The sequence below is a fragment of the Brienomyrus brachyistius genome, unplaced genomic scaffold (genome assembly GCF_023856365.1).
Source record: "Brienomyrus brachyistius isolate T26 unplaced genomic scaffold, BBRACH_0.4 scaffold348, whole genome shotgun sequence".
Lineage (NCBI taxonomy): Eukaryota > Metazoa > Chordata > Actinopteri > Osteoglossiformes > Mormyridae > Brienomyrus > Brienomyrus brachyistius.
This window is the reverse complement of record NW_026042623.1, coordinates 104,986-124,175: the sequence shown is the minus strand read 5'-3', so window position 1 is coordinate 124,175 and position 19,190 is coordinate 104,986. Positions and strand designations below refer to the sequence as shown.

General features: G+C 46.1%; 1 long non-coding RNA gene across 1 annotated transcript; it reads left to right on the top strand.

The window, feature by feature from the left end:
* Positions 1–12,837: 12,837 nt before the first annotated feature.
* Positions 12,838–13,785, top strand: LOC125728611 (uncharacterized). The gene is made up of 3 exons (XR_007389196.1): positions 12,838–13,135; positions 13,508–13,554; positions 13,711–13,785. It is a non-coding gene; the product is annotated as an uncharacterized LOC125728611 (long non-coding RNA).
* Positions 13,786–19,190: the final 5,405 nt, after the last annotated feature.

Sequence of the window (19,190 nt, the reverse complement as noted above, 5' to 3'; positions counted from 1 at the left end):
GGACCCCACACTCTGACTCTGCGCTCAGACCCCACAGTCTGACTCTGTGCTGGGACCCCTGTGCTGGGACCCCACACTCTGACTCTGCGCTCAGACCCCACGGTCTGACTCTGTGCTGGGACCCTTGTGCTCGGACCCCACACTCTGACTCTGTTCTGGGACCCCTGTGCTCGGACCCCACACTCTGACTCTGTTCTGGGACCCCTGTGCTCGGACCCCACACTCTGACTCTGTGCTGGGACCCCTGTGCTCGGACCCCACACTCTGACTCTGTGCTTGGACCCCTGTGCTCGGACCCCACACCCTGACTCTGCGCTGAGGCCTCACACTCTGACTGCGCTCGGATCCCTGTGCTCGGACCCCACACTCTGACTCTGTGCTGGGACCCCTGTGCTCGGACCCCACACTCTGACTCTGTGCTGGGACCCCTGTGCTCGGACCCCACACTCTGACTCTGTGCTGGGACCCCTGTGCTCGGACCCCACACTCTGACTCTGCGCTCAGACCCCACAGTCTGACTCTGTGCTGGGACCCCTGTGCTGGGACCCCACACTCTGACTCAGCGCTCAGACCCCACGGTCTGACTCTGTGCTGGGACCCTTGTGCTCGGAACCCACACTCTGACCCTGTTCTGGGACCCCTGTGCTCGGACCCCACACTCTGACTCTGTGCTGGGACCCCTGTGCTCGGACCCCACACTCTGACTCTGTGCTTGGACCCCTGTGCTCGGACCCCACAGTCTGACTCTGCGCTCAGACCCCACACCCTGACTCTGCGCTGAGGCCTTACACTCTGACTGCGCTCGGATCCCTGTGCTCGGACCCCACACTCTGACTCTGTGCTGGGACCCCTGTGCTCGGACCCCACACTCTGACTCTGTGCTGGGACCCCTGTGCTCGGACCCCACACTCTGACTCTGCGCTCAGACCCCACAGTCTGACTCTGTGCTGGGACCCCTGTGCTGGGACCCCACACTCTGACTCTGCGCTCAGACCCCACAGTCTGACTCTGTGCTGGGACCCCTGTGCTCGGACCCCACACTCTGACTCTGTGCTTGGACCCCTGTGCTCGGACCCCACACTCTGACTCTGCGCTCAGACCCCACACCCTGACTCTGCGCTGAGGCCTCACACTCTGACTGCGCTCGGATCCCTGTGCTCGGACCCCACACTCTGACTCTGTGCTTGGACCCCTGTGCTCGGACCCCACACTCTGACTCTGTGCTGTGACCACTGTGCTCGGACCCCACACTCTGACTCTGTGCTGGGACCCCTGTGCTCGGACCCCACACTCTGACTCTGTGCTGGGACCCCTGTGCTCGGACCCCACACTCTGACCCTGCGCTCAGACCCCACAGTCTGACTCTGTGCTGGGACCCCTGTGCTGGGACCCCACACTCTGACTCTGCGCTCAGACCCCACGGTCTGACTCTGTGCTGGGACCCTTGTGCTCGGACCCCACACTCTGACTCTGTTCTGGGACCCCTGTGCTCGGACCCCACACTCTGACTCTGTGCTGGGACCCCTGTGCTCGGACCCCACACTCTGACTCTGTGCTTGGACCCCTGTGCTCGGACCCCACACTCTGACTCTGCGCTCAGACCCCACACCCTGACTCTGCGCTGAGGCCTCACACTCTGACTGCGCTCGGATCCCTGTGCTCGGACCCCACACTCTGACTCTGTGCTGGGACCCCTGTGCTCGGACCCCACACTCTGACTCTGCGCTCAGACCCCACACCCTGACTCTGCGCTGAGGCCTCACACTCTGACTGCGCTCGGATCCCTGTGCTCGGACCCCACACTCTGACTCTGTGCTGGGACCCCTGTGCTCGGACCCCACACTCTGACTCTGTGCTGGGACCCCTGTGCTCGGACCCCACACTCTGACTCTGCGCTCAGACCCCACAGTCTGACTCTGTGCTGGGACCCCTGTGCTCGGACCCCACACTCTGACTCTGTGCTGGGACCCCTGTGCTCGGACCCCACACTCTGACTCTGCGCTCAGACCCCACAGTCTGACTCTGTGCTGGGACCCCTGTGCTGGGACCCCACACTCTGACTCTGCGCTCAGACCCCACAGTCTGACTCTGTGCTGGGACCCTTGTGCTCGGACCCCACACTCTGACTCTGTTCTGGGACCCCTGTGCTCGGACCCCACACTCTGACTCTGTGCTGGGACCCCTGTGCTCGGACCCCACACTCTGACTCTGTGCTGGGACCCCTGTGCTCGGACCCCACACTCTGACTCTGTGCTGGGACCCCTGTACTCGGACCCCACATTCTGATTCTGCGCTCGGACCCCACAGTCTGACTCTGCGCTCGGACCCCACACTCTGACTGCGCTCGGATCCCTGTGCTCGGACCCCACACTCTGACTCTGTGCTGGGACCCCTGTGCTCGGACCCCACACTCTGACTCTGTGCTGGGACCCCTGTGCTCGGACCCCACATTCTGATTCTGCGCTCGGACCCCACACTCTGACTCTGCGCTCGGACCCCACACTCTGACTCTGTGCTGGGACCCCTGTGCTCGGACCCCACACTCTGACTCTGCACTCGGACCCCACACTCTGACTCTGTGCTGGGACCCCTGTGCTGGGACCCCAGAGTCTGACTCTGTGCTCGGACCCTGGGCAGTGTAAGCAGACTTGCCTGCAGCCCTTATCTCTACTCCTCAGGTGTGTTCAATGGAACATGCAGGAGGCTCCTAAGGGTCTACTTATACGCATCTTTGGGCCATCTTCATTGTGTGTGTGTGTGTCACAGAGGGGCTCGCTGGAATATCCCAGCCTTGCTGGCATGGATTTTAAGCCAGGCTGTCCAGCCCCTGCTAAGGATGCTTGACATAGAAATCGTTTTGTAAGAAAGGACTGCTCCAGCTGGGAATTAGCAACAATGACGTTTCATGTACCACAAGAGAACCTGTCCAAGCCTGGAGATGTACAGGATGGGGGCGGGGCTTCTGCGGGCGCTGGCCAGAAGTCCTGCATTACAGCTCAGTCTAACCCCTACAGGCCAGGTGTGGAACTGCAATAGATCAGCGGTTAGGGGAAGGTGTGAACAGCAACAAGAATAATAATAATAATAACACCGTGACTCCTTACCTGACACAGCTAGAGTTTTATACAAAGTACTTATGACAGTCATGTAGGTAAAGCTTTTTGAATTCAGAAAAGACAACTGATAAGAAGAACTTAAAACCAAAGGAGTGTGTTAAAGTGTGGAGAACATTTCAGGACATTAAAAACCCACAACCCCATTATTGCAACTTCTGTGATGGATCCCTCCATGACCGGACAAAAACGTCACCCCTGCCGGCCTCATGAGCTTCAGAGAGTGTCCACAGCTGCAGGAGGATCTCTTTGTGATGCTATATTTCTTTTTTCTCCGCAATCTTCCCTTATTTTCAAAAGTAGAGAAACGTCTTCTGACACCCTCGCCTACCTCCAAGTGTCATCGATTCCTGGGAAGGTGATCCGTAATTACAGCCGAGCTGTAGTTTGTCCGAGTGAGATTCTTCACCTCACGGGGAACCATGCTTTGAAATGCTTGTTCTGCTGAGTGTGTGATGGAATGCAGCATCCGCCATCCTAAAATGAAGCAGGATGCAAGCAGCAGTGCTAATCTGGAAAGCTAGATTATTACATTTCTGGAAAAATGTTAACCTTCACCTGCAATACAGCAAAAACATCAACTTATGGAGATGTCCTCCTGATGAACTCCCTCGTTTCCTACTGCATGGCACTGTGTGTTTTCTTCTTCACTGTTCACACCGTACCTGAGACATGGGTCCTCTTTGTTGGTGCCCCAGAGTATTCGTTAAAAATTCTGAAAGCAACAAAGGAAACTGACCTGCAGCCTCAGGTATTTGGTTGACAGCCCTCGAAAAGACATTAAAGTGCACTGTGCAGTCGAGTCATGCAGAAAACAAGGAGGAAATTAGGTTTGTTATTTGTCTGTTTCCGCATGAGCAAATTACCCATGATGCTCATATGAAATATTTAAATACAGGATTTTGTTATTTGCTTGTTGTGTCTTTATTTTATTACGTGTTGTTGTGACACGTTGATGTGTTTGTGCAGGCGAGGGAGCAGGTTCAGAGTGCACTGCGGAAATCACGGGAGACAGATGGTGTTAGAGACACCAGATAGAAGGAGAGGCGCATTTGGGAAACTTCCATGTCAACTCATCTAACAGAACTGAGCTTCCTGTACGGGCCGGAAGTCACGCGGAGACTCGAAGACTGAAGGATGAGAAATTATTCCATGTTAACTCATCAGATGGAATTAATCTGTGGCCTTCTGCCACATCCTGGACATTTGAAAACATCTGAGAAAAAAAATGTCTTCTGTGCTATTGTGGGATTATTGAATAATTTGATGCTTCCTTCCTCCCAGGTGGCAGAGCGATTGAGATGCCAGGGGATTCCTCAGTGGGCCGTCAGTTTGACCGCAAACTGCCAGGTACGAAGGGCAGCCGCGGTCTCCGTCAGGCCCCCGAGGAGAGCATCTGACAGATCTGTAGATAGGTCTCTGACAAGCTCAGCGCTACGTCCTCATCCAACGGGCGAGAGGAGCGGATGACTCAAGAGAGCGATCACATATGCTGACCCTCAGACTCCACCTTTATGAATGACCCCAAACGGTCAAACTCACATGCTGGAGATCATGTGGCTGATACCCTCAAAGGGATCCTGATCCTGTGGGCCTTGAACTGGGAGCAAACTGAGTACATATTGTGCCTGTAGATATCACTATATTGGCCAAAAGCCAATCCTGTGAGACGATTCCGAATGAATGAGTTTAGCTAAACATAGGAAAAGCCTGGAAGTCATCAGAGCAGCTTGAATTATCTGGAGATACAACTAAAAGATTCTAATGCAATTGCTCAACTATATAAAATGGAGTCAGATTAAAAGAGCAAGTTATTTTTCAAGAGCACTCAAAAATACCTACCCGCATTTAGAGAATACTGCCAACCAATCGGGTTCCATTATTGGGCCACTGGGCGGCTTCTTACACACCCAGTGCCGCTAGCATCTGCCAAATTGTGAGCTACCCTCACTGCCCTCCTCCAGCCCAGGAGCTGTGGCCTTTCCTCTGCTTTACGTCCCCCATCCTGGGCACCTCGATCGCGCCAGGTTACCGTCGGCCAGTCTGGAACCCACTGGCTTCCATTTCCATCATTTCCATGGCGTGTGAATGCAATCAAAAAAGTAAAAATGCCAAAAGTCTTGCATTTTGTTTGGTTTCTTAGAGTTAAGGTTGCAGCTGTGTAAGCGTTAAGGGTTTTTCCCGTAGAAATGAATGGAAGGTCACCATTTAGATAGGTACGGCAACATTTGTGTGTGTGTGTCTGTGTGCGTCTGTGTGTGTGTGTGTGTGGATCAGGATTATAGTCCATTGTCGGGACCAAATGTCCCACACAATGTAATAAAATTTTGGCATTTTGATGTTGTGGGGAGCATTTTTAAGGTCCCCACAAAGATCTGTGCATGCAATCAAAAAAACAAATAATGCGAAAAGCCTCGTGTTTTGTTTGATTATTTATGCTTAAGGTTAGGGCTGGGTGGGGGTTAATGTCGTCCTGTTATGTGTGTGTGTGTGTGTGTGTGTGTGTGTGTGTGTGTGTGTGTGTGTGTGTGTGATGGACAGCATCTTACACCAAGCCCTGTGATTCTATTTGCCTCTAAAACACTTACAGAAAGATCTATACACTCTTTTTTGAGATGTTTTTCTATATTGACTCAACAAAAGCTAAAATGTCACCAAACAGCATTCTAAACTGACCGTTTATCAAAATGTCAGTTTGTTATGTTTGGGAATGGAGAGAGATGGGGGAGGGGGGCTGAATCAGCTTCCAGCGATTTCCATTTCTGTAAGGGATTCATATCACAGTTTACAGCTCGGCTGAAAACATCACGCTTTTCTCCGCTCCCACTTTCTCCAGTGCAGGTTAATGGCTGTGTCTGATTGCAGGTCTTCCTTCAGCCAGACGAGTGTCACTGCGAAAGCTTTCCATTATTCCTCTGGCTGCTTCTTTCGGGAGATGAGCTCTCGTTTTATGATTTACCCCCAGCCACAGCCATATTTTGTTTTCCTTATAAACGCTCGTCAGTCCTTTTGGAGTGACACAGCGATACAATCCTTTGCGAATCCAGAGCATTATGTCACTTATTTTTGGTCATGTGATCTTAATGTGGCTGATTTTACTGGTTACACTATAGTACCACAGTGCACTCTAATGCCTCCTTAATATAGAAATCTCTAGCATCCTGAGTTAGCCAGCCAGTGAGGAGGATGGGTATGTTCAGGCATCAGAGAGTCCATCCTGGGTAGTACATGACAGGAGCACACTGCAGACAGCCTGCCAGACCACCAGGGGGCGCACTCACTCATTATCATACACTGCAGGTGATTCAAAGGTGATGTTCAGCCTGACTGCATGCCTATGCACTATGGAAATGTGCCAGGGTACCTGCAGGAAACCTGGTGGAAAACATGCGAGAGACACACACACATAGACACACACGCGAACCCCAAGCCTTAGAGTTGCAAGGGAAAGGTGAGACCCACTCTGCCACTTCAGGATGCCATTCAAGATTAAATATATTCTGATAAATGACCAGGTATGCTTCTCTTTCAGTTGGCATTCTGCATCCAACACCAGCTGTAATTGGTAAGTTACACATTCCCTAAGGAATAATAAGCTGTTCCCACATTGCTGTTATATATGATGCGAGCTAATGTTAGCATTTTGCAGGAAAGCATGTTGATTCTCATTAGAGCTGGCTAATGGTTGCTTAACATGTGATCTCCATGAGAGAGAGAGAGAGAGAGAGAGAGAGAGGATGAGAGAGAGAGACAGAAAACCAATGAGGCTCAGCTCCTCCCACCTTCACCTCCTGCTACGGCCTGAGCCTCCCAGGGCTTCACCTCCTGCCACGGTTGCTCTTCTTGTTGGCTTTCTGATCGCTGATCCCAGGCAGATCTATGATTGTTTTCCAGATTGTCGTTCCTTCTATCCTTCACAGGCCCACCTCTACACTCCCAAGCAAGGGTAGGCACTGCCGTCTACAGAATCCTTTATGAAATTGCAAAGTAAATTGGAGGGGATTTTACCATGTTCTGTCAGTAGAAGCGGAGGGCGCAGGGCACAGCCGGGGCTGCGGTGCGCGTCTCCCCCTCTCACGTCGTCTGGTGATCATAGCTTCCTCTGCGGGCCTCTTTTCAGACGACTCGCACTGGAATAATCGAATGTCGGATTCCCAGCTGGCAGCAGGGAAATCTGAGGGGCAGTGACTCAGCTTGCCTGCTTGGGGTGGACGGTGAGGCCAAATCGGCACACGACGTATCCTGGAGACACGCTGGCGGAGTGTCTGGGAGACGGGGAGACAGTCGAAACAGAGTCCCTTTGGAGACGATGGCCTCATCTCCAGCCACGTTGGGCCCGGTGAGACACATACAGACCCCCATCCACACGGAGCCCAGCTAGCATCCAGAAGTGTTTATTTATAGGACATGCATATACTAAAGCACGCCTGCTGACATTCTTCCCGGGAAACTCCAACTCTCTGCTGAATGTATCTGTGGGGGCCGTGTATGACTCAGTAGCATAGGACTGATTGTGATCAGAAGGTCGGCAGCTCAAATCCCAGAGTTCCTTGAGCAAGGCTCTTAGCTTCCAATTGTTCCAGGACCTTGCTTTCCAACAAAAATGTGAATATCTGGAGAGGTATGTATAGAGGAGACACAATGGAACTGTAGACGAATAACCTTAATTTTAATGTCAGTAGCTGTGCAATAAGACTCTTTTCTTCCATTTCGCTCCATTTTTCAGTTAAACTATCCCAGACAAAAATGCATTCACCCCTGTCACCTCATGTGCACTCTCAGCTGTTATGCATGTTGGTCTTATTACAATTTCATTAAATAAGGCTGTAACATTCATTCTCAAGATAATTTTCTCGCTAAGAATTTTATTGTACTGTGTGGAAAAACCACCCACCTTAAAGGGGAACGTTCCTCTAAACAGCACAAGTTGAACCGTATCGGGTCAACTGCTTCAGCGTGCTGCCGCTCCACCCGATTTAAAGCTTCGAGAATATTCCGTGTGTAATAGTCTGCGGATTTGAGGATACGGTATCAGTTCGCTAACTTTACGAGACGTAGTGAACCAGATGATTAACGGATGCCAGCATGCCCTTGCTTGCTTACAGTCTGGTAGAGATAACAGATACATACCCTTGATGGACTGACCCTAGACCAGCTGAGAAAATGCCAAATTTCCTCTATCGTCACTCTGATCATCCTTGGTCTCCTTTGAATTAGTTTTCGGCAGACTGTCAAGCGCAGGATAGTGAGGTGACAGTTAATGACTGTCATTTCAGACCGTTGCTATCAGTTAATCGATAATCTGGCCAAGAGGAGGTGGAGGAGGTGCTGCAGCCGGGAGCCGATCGCATGTCCAGTGCAGGTTTAGTGCAGGTCTGCTTCCAGAGTGAAGCAGCCCGTCAAATATGCATGTGCGACCATGCAGACTCTCACAGCATGGACATGGGGGGCTGGGGGTAGCGTGTGGCTTAGCGGGCTAAGTCTAGCTGGTTTCTGTGGTGAGCCGAAAAAGTAGTAATCCGCCAAACTGCAAAGAAAGCAGAATTTGCAAATTAGAAGACTGAAGACACAATGAGTTCTTGTAGAGCTTCGAATTTGTGGAAATAACGCCATGCTGAAATTTGAGACATGGATCTTAATCTTACGGGACGATACATGGTGATTGTTATTCACATGACATCCAATAATGGTGTTTCCACCCTATTCACATTTTGTCGCATATACATAGAACTGTAATGGAAACATAGCTAAAAGTTCAGTTAGGGGCAGACACTATACACTGTGAAGCATCACTCTGTTTATACTGTGGGTATAGATACATTATGGCCAGAAAAATGTAGAGTAGAGAGTATCGTATGATAATAACACAGGGGCTCCCTGCTCTGGTGCCTCTGCGGCTGGTCGTAGGTGAACCATTGTAAACTTGAGGGTCTGACGACGCCTTTGCCTCCACCGGAATGTTGTGGTTCCAGCTATATGGGGCTCAGCATACTAGTGGATGCATAGCACATCTGCACCTATACCATCTCTCACCTCCCCCAGCAGCATGGCCCACCTCCGCCTGCAGCATCTCTCACTTTCACCAGCACCATCTCTCACCTCCACCCACAGCATCTCTCACTTCCGCCCACACCATGGCCCACCTCCACCCTCACCATCTCCCTCCTCCTCCCACACAATAACCCCCCTCCGCCCACACCATGGCCCACCTCCACCCTCACCATCTCCCTCCTCCAACACAATAACCCACCTCCACCCACTCCCCGCCTTTGGCCGCCGCCCAGATCACTTCGCACCCGACCCCTATGGCCCCTCCCATGGGTGGTGAGCCCATTGGAGGGGGGACCCACGTGCCTTGTTCGGGCTGCGCCCGACCAGGCCCCATGGGTGTAGGCCTGGCCACCAGGCGCTCGCCATCGAGCCCCACCCCCAGGCCTGGCTCCAGGGGGGGGCCCCAGTGACCCGCGTCCGGGCAAGGGAAAACGTGGTTCCAAAATTTTCTTCATCATAAGGGGTTTTTGAGCCGCACTTCGTCTGGTTCCTCACCAAGGACCTGTTTGCCTTGGGTGACCCTACCAGGGGCATAAAGCCCCAGACAACATAGCTCCTGGGATCATTGTAACACGCAAACCCCTCCACCACGATAAGGTGTCGGCTCCAGGAGGGGTATTATTATTATTATTATTATTATTATTATTATTATTATTATTATTATTATTATTATACAATTTGTTGCATTTTGCTTGCTGTCAGCCAAAACGCCTAACCTTCTCTTTATACAGATGTTAATGTTACACATGGCAGCCTCTTTAAAACAAATAACATAAAAATAAAATGTTTGAGTTGTTATGTATGGTATAGGACTGTGCAAAAATCTTAAGTAACCAAAGAAAATTATTTTTGACATTATTTATCTGAGCAGTCAGTGTGTATTCACTCTGAAAAAAAATGCATGATTTAACATATGAACTAGGGATGTGCACCAATCAGAAATGATTTGAGAATGAAATTCTCAAATACGTATCCTAAAATTCAGAATTTCAGTTCATTTTGTTAATCTGAATTAAATTTGAATTGTGGTTGAAAACAGGTTGTGGCATTGAAATTCATATTTGAATTTAAAGAAGAAGAACGAAAAAGGGTTCGGATTCAAATTCAAGTTCATATACGTACTGTCGGTGTAGCTTTTAACTATACAGTCTATTATTTAAATATGAGTTATACATAAACACATTAACATTGTTATACGTCATTGTTATAAAAATGTCGTTTTATTCAGAATTAAATAATGCAACATTTGAAGTGTCACCTAAAATAATAATTAAACTGTCATTTTGTGCACCATGGTGGATCTGCTCATAGGAAGAGCTGAGTGTCTCTCCTTAGAAGTCAGTGTTGGCTGCAGTGACGGCAGTTTCTAACCTAAGAAACGTCCCAAACACTTTTCCTGCATCAAAAGTCAAACTAGACCCTATTCCTGCCATGAAAGCTTCACATAATGTCACTGATACCTGAGCCAACCATGTTTATCAGAGGACGCCAACCCTTTGGCTGCAGCTTTCTCTGCACAGGCTGAGAGAGTCTTCAGTGTAGCAGGAAAAGATTTCAGGCCAGAAGATATTGAAGATATTATGCTGAATAAATGTAATAATAATGAAAAATTAGCAATGTGTATTGGAATAAAGCATAATTGCATTTCCCATGACGTTTTGCTTTTCACTGTAGTGCTATGGTTGAACGGAAAAACTTACTTTTGTGCACATAAGAAAATTAATAGGAGCAACTACCAAACCAAGTAATTCCTTTTACTATGTATACTTTTTCTTTAATGTTAAAAGATAGACAAACTAGTAATGGGCAAAGAGCTCTTCGGCTCTTTAATTAAATCATGCAGGTACTACAGCAAAATGCTCAAAAATACCAAAACACATCAAGAGCTAAATATGCAAAAACAATAAATACCTTCCTGTGGAAAAGGGGCAACATAAACCAAATGTAAAGTCACGAAAATCATGAAAATATAAAGTACACTTTACACACGTCATTTCTTTGAATTGAAATTAATTATATTCATCTACCTTCATACATTAATACAAGACATTATATGATTATAATGTTTGTTATTATCATATAATTTTTATTTAGGTATTATGTAGGTGCAGTTAATGTATAGTGTTACCGGATATATACTAATAATCAGTAATACAATAAAAAGAGAAAAGAATGTCAGCTGTTCTCCAAGAAGTTACTGATTTCTTGGATGGCTAGAAGAACATCGATTCAGGATTTGAGGATCTGTATTTTCCATTGTTATTCTCAAAGGGCTGTCATCATGACTATTTTGCTTTTCAGGTAAAGACTCCAACAGCAGGACAGTGGTACAGCAGCCTGTGTCTGACACATTGCAGCCAGGAGACTCTGTGAGCCTGCAGTGTACGATAGAGACTGGGAGCTGTGCAGGAGAACACAGTGTTTACTGGTTCAGACATGGATCAGGAGAATCCCTTCCTGGAGTCATTTACAGCCACGGAAACAGCAGTGATGAGTGTGAGAAGAGCCCTGAGGCTGGATCTCCTACACGGAGCTGCGTCTACAGCCTCCCCAAGGGGAACCTCAGCCTCTCCGATGCTGGGACTTACTACTGCGCCGTGGCCATGTGTGGGGAGATGCTGTTTGGGAACGGCACACAGCTGGATATAGATGGTAACACCCAGTGAGGGGAGATGCTGTTTGGGAACGAAACACAGCTGGATATAGATGGTAACACCCAGCGTGGGGAGATGCTGTTTGGGAACGGCACACAGCTGGATATAGATGGTAACACCCAGCGTGGGGAGATGCTGTTTGGGAACAGCACACAGCTGGATATAGATGGTAACACCCAGTGTGGGGAGATGCTGTTTGGGAACGGCACACAGCTGGATATAGATGGTAACACCCAGTGAGGGGAGATGCTGTTTGGGAACGGCACACAGCTGGATATAGATGGTAACACCCAGTGAGGGGAGATGCTGTTTGGGAACGGCACACAGCTGGATATAGATGGTAACACCCAGTGAGGGGAGATGCTGTTTGGGAACGGCACACAGCTGGATATAGATGGTAACACCCAGTGAGGGGAGATGCTGTTTGGGAACGGCACAGAGCTGGATATAGATGGTAGCACCCAGTGTGGAGAGTACATCTGCTTCAAAGTTTTATTTAGCTTATTCTGCTATTAAGACATTTATTTCTTATTTTAATGTATTGAATTTTCTAATTTAAGTGCTTAAATTTAATTACACAGATGTTAATTTAATAATTATTTCAAATATTAATAGAAATTGTTAAAATGCAAAATACTAGAAGTTCATGTTAAAAATGGACTATTTACAAAACAACTGCTGTAATGTATTATAGATTTTATCTTTAACTAATGTAATGTAAGCAAATGGGAAATGTGTCTCTATATCATTATGCTGAAATCTATCTCTTTGTTACAGGCTTTCAGAAGCTGCTGGATCCTCTTCACTCTGGCTTGCTGATAGTTTTATCTTGCAGCATTATTCTGAACGTTGCTCTCATTTGTATAAGATGTAAACTGACCTGTACACACTGTGCAGGTACGCTGCCCGGCTTTATGCACTCAGACGAAGGACAAAATGTAGATTTTCACAAATTATAGAAATATAAAATTGTTTTATGATAGATAAAATGTTCATATTAAAACCACTCTTGCAGGTTGTCATGCCCGGCTCGTCCGCTCCTCCTGTGTGCCACGCCCCCTGCTTACCCACGTGTGTTTCCCGGATCGTACCCAGCTGTGTCCGTTTGCTTTCAATCAGTCTTGTGTATTTAAGTCCTGGTCTCCCCAGTTTTCCTTGTCTGTCATTGATGTTCGTTGGCGTGAGTAGATGTTCCCCGTATCTGTTTCCTGTCCACGAATAAATCCCCAGTATTTCCCGACTTTGCCTACTTGCCTGTTCCTGCTCGCCTGCCGACCCGCACGATCGCTGCTTCGCCCGACCGCGGTCGTGACACAGGTAACCCAGTTTAAAAATCCATTATTAAATCTCACCTTATTTACATAAACCTTTTTCTACTGTAAGATTAACATTTTTGTATTATATCTTTCATATTTTGCAAAATCTATTGAAATATACATGTTGCAATAAGTTGCATATCAATAACTTTTATTACCAAGATCTCCTTTATAGCAATTTTATTATATATGATATCTGAGAACAAATAACACATATCCAAACATGCACACTTAAATTGACAGAAGTCATTTTTACTTTCATTTTTGAGACAAAAAGGATGTTGATGGCTTGAAAATTCGGAATGTTATCTGACCACTGTATGATACCGCGTGAAATTAAATAATATATTGATGTGTTATATATTTTAAACAGATGAAAAGAACAGTGATATATCAAAAGTGGAATGGTCACGCAAGCAAGTATGTAATAAATATTTCAAATTACAAATCGTCAGTAAAACAAATGAACCTCAGACTGATTTCCATCCTGGGATCAGCATTTTAAGTGCTATTTGTGAAAATAAGTAATAGCAAACCAATTTGATCCATCCAATTCTGCCATCTTTGTCTCCACAGTGCAATGACGAGGACACACTGAATTACGCTGCCCTGAACCTTAAGAAGCCAAAACCCAGGAGACAGAAGAAAGACAGGAATAATGACACTCTGTATTCTGATCTCCGCTACAGAGATTATGAATAAAGATGCTTCTCATTCATGTCAGTCACACAGAGTGTTCAGGGTGTAGCTTTAATAATGTTCAGAAGGAGGGCAGGGGAGCCAGTGCTTCTGAGACTGAATCACAGGATTTTACGGAGTTTGGTGTCAGTGTGTTTGGGGCGCATTTTTACTGGAAGTGCAAATGTTCAAGCCAGACTGGGGGCTGAGGGAGGGGGAGAGGGGAGCCACAGAGATTATTTCTTCATGGCATGGGGGGAATAAGCGGCTTTAATGTTGTGGAAAGGCTGAGTTGTTGCAATCAGTTCTTTGATGTGACACATGCTTACTTGTCTCCCTTGTGTACCATGCTGAATGGTTTGGGGCAAACGCACAGGGACTGATCGATTATATTAAACAGATGAAAGAAACTGAATGAAAATTTCAAGTGTTCTTAAATTACGTTTTTCATTTAATGTTGTGTACTGTATGTATTTTTGAGTATATACATGTACCTGTATATGTACCTGTGTCGTTAATAACGATGTGGATAATTAAGAAAGAGGAGTTTTGTTTCTTGCTCCCTGTCCTGTTACTTGGCTCACAAACATACACACACATAGACACACACACACACACGCACACAAACATACACACACAGATACACACAAACACACATGCACACACACACACACACACACACAAACATACACACACATAGACACACACACAAACACACACACACACACATACATACACATAGACACACACACAAACACACACAAACACAGACACAGAAACACACACATGCACACACACACAAACATACACACACATGCACACACATACACACACATACACACACACACAAACATACACACACACACAAACATACACATGCACACACACTCACACACACACTGCTACGGCTCTGTAAGAACACTAGCATGCTCTTTTGTGTGAGTGGGGTGGGGGGTGTTAAATAAGATGAAAATGACAATGGCTGTACTTTTGTTATGCCAGTTGTGTTTCTATCGTCATTGTATCATATTCCACAAGCTTTTTATTCTACAAGATGTACAAGCCAGTCAGTGTATTCAGTGGGGTGTTCAGGAGTCATTAGGTTCTGAAAAATGTCTTGCATTTAAAACATAATGTACTTTTGAATACTTAAGTATTTTTAGATGCAAATACTCCAGTACTTTAACTGAAGTAAAAAATTAACTGAAAAGCTTTGAGTATTATTTGACGAGGAGTATCTATACTTAACTCAAGTAGTGAAGTTGTGTACTTTGTCCACCTCTGTCCAAAAGTGACATACAGCTGTAAGCTGTTTTGGTTTGTTTGTCTGCTGAGTGCTTCTCTGCAGTGCTGCAGATGTTTCCACTGGTTAGATGCAGCTCAGGAAGACTGACCCACTGACTGCACTGTGCTGGGCTCACTTTGCAAAGAGTAAAAACTACACAGAGAGAACAATACCTGCTGCTTGTAAGACCCTGTTTCCTCTCTACCTCACCCAGGTCACGCTTTGAAGTATTCAGCCTAAGTTATTTTATCCAAACAAGCCACCATTATTATTCATGCAGCTGAACATTTGACTGGAGCACATGATTGCTACATATCACTACCCTGTACATGGAACAGAATGTACAGCTTTCACAACAGAACAAAATTCTCATCAGTCCACATCTGAAACCACCACACATCTTAGGGATCCCATTTATAATGGTACATTTTTGTTTTATTCACATTCTTTTTCATCACACAGATAAACACCATCCATTAATCTTACAGCATGTATCCTGGTCAGGGTGATGGGGACGACACCACCTATATCGAGTGTGATTTAAGGCCAAGACCTTAAAAGGGAGAGTCAAGACTGAGGCTTGTTACAAGAGCAGTGGGGCACAAAACAACAAACAACATCATTATGAATGTAAAAGAAATGTATGTATTTATAAATATAGGGTAATAATAGAAACAAAATATAAGAATATATTACATACAGGAATATTATAGGAATATTAAAATTAACTTATGCACAATCCTTAACTTATACACAATCCTATTGCATGTAACATTATTGCTCATGTGCAAGATATTAGCCTCCCAAAGGAAGCTGCCACACAGGGGAATAATGCACTGGCTCAATGCAACACTGCACATCAGTGAATAAGGAGGAACAATATTGCAGATCAGCAGCAGATAGAAACTGTATCAGAAGACAGTGAACAGAGGAAAAGTTCAATGAGCAGAGTGCAGATTATAAAGCCTGACTGCTGTGGGGCCCAATGACCTGCGGTACTGTTCTGTCACACGCCGGGTGTCTGAGTCTCTTACTGAAGGAGCTGCCCCGGGCCTCCATAGTCTGTTGGGAGGGTGAGAGGTGTCACATAAAATTGATGACAGCCTTGTTATCTCATCCATCTACTCTACAGTGCCAAGGGACGCTCCTCCCTGATGATGAGAGGAGTTTAAGCATGTGGACATTTGGGATAATGTAAGTTCATAACTGGATAGTCAGCTGTACGACTTCCAGTCTGTAGGCAGACTCATCGCCTTCAGTTATGATGGCAAACGTAGTAGTATCACCTGCAAAATTCAGGATCTTCACTGGAGCAGCAGTGATTTGTGTAGAGACTGAAGAGGAGGGGGAGAGCACAGAGCCTGGAGGAGCTCAGTGCTGAGGGTCAGCGTGTCTGATGTGTGCTGTAAGCATACAGATGTCCTGCATTTGTGGAACATTTTGTTTGTGCTGCTGTTTAAATGTGTTGTTGATGCTGCAGTCAGTAATTTTCCACTAGCAGTCTCACCTCCACATTTTACAGGAAGACTGACCGACTGAGAGCAGGGTGTTTGTGTCTCTCGTCTCAGTGAGCGAAAACCACACAACCGTCAGGTCCTCAGCTCAGGCCCTCTGCTTCACTAGAAAAACCACAAAGGGTATTTTTATCTAAAAGGGGGTGAGCAAGTGAGATGTTATTGACAGCATGAATTTGTCTACTAACATTTTAAATCCAAACCTAAAAAGCAGTATGTCCAGGATGTCAGTAATTACATTTAGTCAGTATGAACAATTTGGGTGCAATAATATAGAATAATGTAGAATTTTGCATAATTCAGTTAATACCAGTAAGATACCGATCATTAACACTATAAGGTCATGTTGCTGAATCTCATTGTTAAAGTTAAATGAATCTACGCATTTTTATACACACAAGACTGTGCTTAGTTCATCTTTCAGTCAAAATCACACAGTGAGGCAAATCTGAGCATCTTAATTGTTTTTGTCTGTGTGCTTCCTGGGACAGGTCCCACCCTCTCCAGAGCCTGACGAGAATTAGTAGTCGCTGGATAAAAGAATGACAAAAGATAAAAATACAAAAGTCATTTTTGCTGTCTAACCTCTGATTACTGCATGACATTTCTGATGACTGATAAGTAGAAGATACGTTTAGTCTGTTTCTTGGTGGTAAGATGTTTCCAAAAGGAGAACCACAAAGAGCACAGTCATTTTCAAGGTTATTTCTCACTGGTCAGTGTGAAAGGCTGCATCATTACTATAATGCCGGGCTCAGCACAGTGACTGCACCTGCTCTGCACTGTAGACCACAAGCCAGGCTGCAGACCATCAGCCCTGAAAGTTAAAACAGGACTCGTATGTGTGTCATGTGTTGTTTAATAAAAATTTACAGGACAGAACATAGTGGATTCAGTTTCCTTTGCTCTTACACTCCCAGTCCAAAGTGTGGCCACAACTGCTGTCAATGCATCTGTCTCTTTTTTCACTGTGTTATTCACCTTAATATCAAAAGACTCCAAACCGGTACAGTAATGCAGAACAAATATTGTAACTAACAAGAAAGTGGGGAGGTAATGGACAGAAGTGTTGGTTTTTGGTAACTCCACTCCTCTGACCTCCACTCCATTTTAGGTTCCTTGGAAAAATATCAAACACCTAGGGGTTAAAGTCGACACCAACCTTAAGTTTGACACTCAGATATGGTCAGTTGTCAAGTCAAACTTTTTACAATTGAGGCAGTTGGCCAAAATAAAGCCAATTCTTTCTAGGCAGCACTTTGAGACAGTAATCCACTTTTTTGTCGGTACTAGTTTGGACCACTGTAACGCCCTCTATGTTGGGGTTAGAGGCTCCACTATTGTTCACCTCCAGAGGGTTCAAAATGCTGCCGCACATGGAAATATGAGCATGTCTCCCCCATTTTAGCCTCACTCCACTGGCTGCCCGTACATTTTAGGATTCATTTTAAAATTCTGTTATTTTCTTTTAAAACCCTCAATGGTCTTGCTCCACCTGACCTCTGTGAGCTGCTTCACCCTTACACCCCCACCCGCTCTCTCAGGTCAGCTGATCAGCTGCTCCTGACGGTTCCTAAGACTCAGCGTGAGCTTAGAGGGGATCGAGCTTTTGCAGTCGCAGATCCTAAAATGTGGAATGACTTGCCTTTTCACATTAGAGAGGCCTCTTCTCTGTCCATTTTTAAATCTCTTTTTAAAACTCATCTCTTCTCCTTCACCTTTGACACGTTGTGAGATGTTAATTTTAATAGTAAATTTTGTTTTAATCTTCGCCTTTTCTTTATTAATTGATTTTTTTAAATTTTATTAATGGCCTTTTACTCACATTTAATGTTTTGGTTCTTATTAAATTTCTTTTACTTCGTTTTTAAGTGTGTGAATGTTATTATTTATTCCTTTGTGCAGCACTTTGGTCCATAAGGTTGTTTAAAGTGCTTTTCAAATGAAGCTGGATTGGAATAGATTGGAAGATGGCTCAACAAATCTCTCTCCCAGTATGTAAAATTCGACAGAGGGGCGCAAGGTGACATTCTGTCAGGGGCCCAGAATTTTTAGCTACACCTCTGTGTTACTGTGTTTTTTTGTCCTAGCCATCAATAACTCTGGAGTTGCTATATCGCCACCTGGTGGTGAAAAGATCAGACAAAAATATGTACACATGTGTCACGATCGGGGTGGTGCAGGCAGGCGATCGTGCGGGTAAGGCGTGCAAGGAGCAAGCGGACAGGCAAATACGGGGCAAAACGGGAGTTTAATCAAAGGACTTCGGACGGGAAACATCAGATGCCAACTTACATCAATGACGGACAAGGGAAACAGGTCAGACCAGGACTTAAATACACAGAGTAAGCAGACAAAGCTGGCGACGATCAGGGAAGCACACGTGGATAATCAGGGGGCGTGGCACACACGAGGAGCGGACGGGCCGGGCATGACAACATGTTACCAACAGTTTGAAATTGAAGTGCAGAGTTAGCAGGTTTAATTAATCGTCCCCACGGATGCCAGTCATGAAATTTGAGAATTGCAAGTTAAAACACAGGAAAAAATCAGGAACACTACAAGATAAAATATTTACC